The sequence below is a fragment of the Salvelinus sp. IW2-2015 genome, unplaced genomic scaffold (assembly GCF_002910315.2).
Source record: "Salvelinus sp. IW2-2015 unplaced genomic scaffold, ASM291031v2 Un_scaffold4095, whole genome shotgun sequence".
Taxonomy (NCBI): Eukaryota; Metazoa; Chordata; class Actinopteri; order Salmoniformes; family Salmonidae; genus Salvelinus; species Salvelinus sp. IW2-2015.
Genome location: NW_019945367.1, coordinates 24,485 through 29,134, shown reverse-complemented (window position 1 = coordinate 29,134; position 4,650 = coordinate 24,485). Strand labels below are relative to the sequence as shown.

At 41.0% G+C, this 4,650-nt stretch overlaps 1 pseudogene; it reads right to left on the bottom strand.

The window, feature by feature from the left end:
• LOC139026191 (olfactory receptor 4S1-like) overlaps positions 1-4,650 on the bottom strand; it is a 19,576-nt pseudogene that overhangs the window by 5,941 nt on the left and 8,985 nt on the right.

Genomic DNA, 4,650 nt, shown 5'->3' with positions numbered 1-4,650 from the left:
ATTGAGAGACATACATAGGGAGGTTGTTTCACATTGTTTGTCGTGGGTGGTTGTCTTCCGTGTCAGTGTATGTTCGCACCACACGGGACTGTTTCGTTGTTGTTAGTATATGTAGTCTGTTCCTGTTCGTGCGTTCTTCATGTTTTATGTAAGTTCTCTCGTTCAGGTCTGTCTACGTCGTTTTGTTGTTTTGTAAAATTATCAAGTGTTCTTCGTGTGTTTAGTTTCGTCTTGTTAATAAAGATAATATGTCATCATACCTCGCTGCAAATTGGTCTTCCGATCCCTCTCTCCTCTCCTCGTCCGAGGAGGAGGAAGAATTAGAGTTTCGTTACAATATGTCACGTTCAGTCCATGCAGCACAAACACTATCTCCTGGGAGGAGTTTAACTCCATTTTTTGGGGGCACCTTGCTCCATTTTGAACAGAACTTGTTGAGAGCATGGCCATTTTCCTAATTGGAAATTAGGGCCACATTGTTTAAGTTTTTCTTTGTCTTTAAAGGCTTTCCACAAAATGCACAGATCTCAGCCAATTTTAGCTCATATCTGAGCAATTGTTTTTTTTACCACTGCTCAGCTCGAGCATTCTTAAAGGGCTACACTTTGGTAGTAGCTAGTTTTTGCATGAATTAATTCTTAAATAAAATTTTATGAAAAACATTTCAATTGCAAAATGCACTGTAAAATATTGCCAGAGCATATAAAAACTGGTCTTTGTACAAAGTACAATCTACGCCCCAGCAGACTGTTCACAGGCCTCATGGCCGATAACCTCTTGATTGGCACAACACATCCAGCCAGGGGCATCATCCTCCCCAAAATGTTGAGGGGGCACTGATGAGCAAAATGTATATCTTTGAATGTACCCACAAGTGTCACGGAACTCGTCTGAAGTCGATAACTCTGATGTGCCAACGTATTTCTGTACCGCCCGGACCGTTTGAGCTATCTACAATACATTTATGACCCCACTATGGAAAGGGGAGACTCTCACGAACTCGATGGTGTTCTCTGTTTTGCTCAGTGTCACAGGACTCATCTGAAGGTAACCCATACAAACAAATGGAAGTACGGAGGTAGTTTTGTGCCAAAAAAACACAAATATTTCCTTAGCTTTCTTATATCTCCTAGATATATGCCTGACACTTCATTTTACATTTTACATTTAAGTCATTTAGCAGACGCTCTTATCCAGAGCGACTTACAAAAATTGGAAAGTTCATACATATTCATCCTGGTCCCCCCGTGGGGAATGAACCCACAACCCTGGCGTTGCAAGCGCCATGCTCTACCGACTGAGCCACACGGGACTTCAAAACCTTATTCGTTGTGATTTATTTTTGGATTGTCTTTTTTGACATTAATGAATGTGTTCATAATTGCATTTCGATGGGCTGTAGTAATAAAGGCCAAATTCAATATTTTATCTAATAATTTGTCAATATTTATTTTTCATATACCTAAAGATCCTACACCTGTAGTACACAGGCCTGACTAATATTAGGCTTAGGGATGACTGAAACACAATACCCTTATGCCTGCAACTTGACAGATGGCCACTTGTTTTAGTCTTGCTGGAAATTGCAATCATTACAAAGAGAATTCATTTGGGATTTCAGTATTTTGAAGTGCACTCTATTGATATGGGAATTTCTTCAAGGGAAGGTAAACATTATATGTAATATTGTATGTTTGAGATATAACATAAAGTGCATCCAATAGATGGCAGAGACATTGGGATGTTTAAGTAACGACTTGGATGCCTGTCATTACCTAAGTGCCTTAGGTACTGTCAGAAGCTGGTAATTGAGCAGGAAAAAGCATGTTTACTGTAATTTGTTTGGCCTCAGTGCCTTCCAAAAAACAAGGACGATAGTTCATGTATCTTCAATTCCCTTGAAAACCTTATAGCAAGCTACCTGTGTGAGCAGAGAGACTGAAACACGAACGAAGGGTAAGGCATTGTTTAACTGTCATTAGTACTCTTGTAGGCCAATTGAAGGGTGGTGTCCAAGGGAGGTTTAGAGTGCATAGGCATATAGCCTGCCCTTTCCGACTGAGTCTGATGTGAAATGATGCAACATATTGACTGGGCTAACAAGAAGTTGGCTGCAACGGAAGATACTACGACAACATAGTTAGTTGATATACTATGTTGACTGTGACTTGAGAGTGAATGAGTGATAAGGTCAAGAAATGTAAAATGGTGTTAGCTTCTCAAGCTGACTATCTGATAGGAGATAAGGAAAATAGAGCATTCACCAATGTGGTAAACTTTTGCTTGGAAACTGTGGCGTCATAAAAAGTTTGTCACAGACTCAATAGGGAAATTGGGAGATAGATATTTTGTACGTAACATATAGCACTCAACTAAATATTATCTAGAATCTATTCCTACAGCCATAATCATGCTGCATTTGCCTAGATGTAACCAAATCTGGACAAACTAAGTGTGACAACATGTGTCCAAAGTAGGCTAACTTTTAAAAAATGTTAATACTTGGTTGTTCTATTTGAGCTGTTCCACAGACAGATTTGATATTGAGTCATATATACATCCAAATTGGTTGAAACTATCTGTTTTTTGGATGTTCACTGCTGTAAATTCAATTAACTATGGAGTAAAAACAAAGATTCGTCATTGCCAATCAGAACAAGATATTTGTAAATTTTGGAGATATTTTAGTTTTGATTATGACAAATTTTTACAGTGGGAGAAGAAACAATGTATTTAAAATATAGTGAATATCTTTGTTTTAATGTAAAAGTGTTTTTGAATACCATTTGTAGCTGATATGAAAGTACACACTTGAATTTGATAAAATTTAAGTGCATCAACATTCAGAAAGAAAAAGCTAGGAATAGGTAGCAAGTCTTCCTGTAGTGTCTCAGAATGTAAGCATTGATAGCGAACATTCAGTTATAACTATACTGTATTATATAAATTACACAGTATCTGTGTTTTCACATTGGTTAAATAAAAATCACAGAGTTAAGCTTGTCAAATCACTGCCAGATCATGTCAGAATAATCTGCGGCAATCAACCAATTCAATTTTGTCCTAAGCACTCCTAACCCCACGGTAGGCTGAGAGTCACACATGACACCTTAATTTTTTTGTCATGGAGTCAAGTGAACACAGCTGCTGGAAATTACTGGGGGTTTCTTCTTGTAAATAGTGAGTATGTATTGTTTAAGTGGTGGAACAGTCACTGACACAGAACACTACCGTAGATATGTCCACCAACGGAGTCTGGAAAATATAAGGTGACTAGACTTACATCCCTTTAGAATTAAATCCTGTTTAGATTTCTATAGTTCTATCATGTGCTAACACTGCTCCAAAAAATAAAGGGAACACTTAGAACAACACAATGTAACTCCAGTTCAATCACCATTCTGTGAATAAATCATGTCACTGTTAGGAACAACCTGAATGAACGATAAAATTTCTGCTGTTGTGCAAATGAGAATGACAAGAAGTGAATAGTAGGCATTAAGCAAGACACTCCCATAAAGGAGTGGTTCTTGCAGTGGTGACACGAGAACACTTCTCAGTTTCCTATGCGTCCTGGCTGAGTATGTTGGTCCCACTATTAATGCGCGGGTGCGTTTCAGTCTAGTGGTGAGCATGAGACGGGTAGATCTTACAACCCACACAAGTGGCTCAAGTTGCAGCTCAATCCAGGATTGACATCAATGGCGAGCTAGTGGCCAAGAAGGTTTGCTGATGTCTAGTAGCGACGTGTCCGAGGAGAACCTGAGGTAGAGCGCTACAGGAGAGCAGGCAGTATAATAGGAGACTGGGGAGGGCCGTAGGGAGGCACCCCGAGCTAGAGAGCTACCATATCCTCTGTGCAAGGAGGAGAAGGTGGAGCACTGCCAGAGCCGCAAAATAGACCTCCAGCAGCAAAATGTGCATGTGTCTTGCTCAACGGTCAGAAACAAGACTCCATGGGTGGTATGAGGGCAGACATCCACGAAGGTGGGGGTATGTGTATATCAGCCCAACACCGTGCAGGAGTTTGGGCAATTTTGCCTAGATGAACACAAGAGTTGGCAAAATTCGCACATGGCGTCCGGTGCTCTTCGAGCAGATGAGAAGAGATTTCCACTAGAGCCGTGACAAGACGTGACAGAGTTCTGGAGGATGCGCTGGAGAACGTCTGCTGCCTGCAACAATCTGCCACCATGTACCGATCTTGGCGGTGGGTCCAGCATGGTGTGGGGGTGGCATTGTCTTTGGGGGCGCAAGCCCCTCAATGACTCGCTCAGACTGGTAGAACCTTGACCTGCCATTTAGAAGTACCCGAGAGTGAGAGTCCTCCAGACCCTTGATGAGAACTATACTCTCTGGGCGGTTGGCCCCTGGGTTCTCTAAGTGCACAAGAGCAAGCTAGACGTTCATAAGTGGGCTGAGTGTGTCAGCCAGGTTTCTGCAGGCGAAGGCATTGATTCTAATGGACCGCCTTCCCTGACCTGAAGCAAATGAAGCCCATCTGGGACATATCTCGCTCCATCCACACGAGAGAAAAGGTGATGTTAATAAGAATATTTCATTCATTCAGCAATTAGGATGGTGTATATATTTATGGATCCCTTCTATTTTTGAAGCCAAGGTGTTTATGATATGAGGTGATTAGTCATT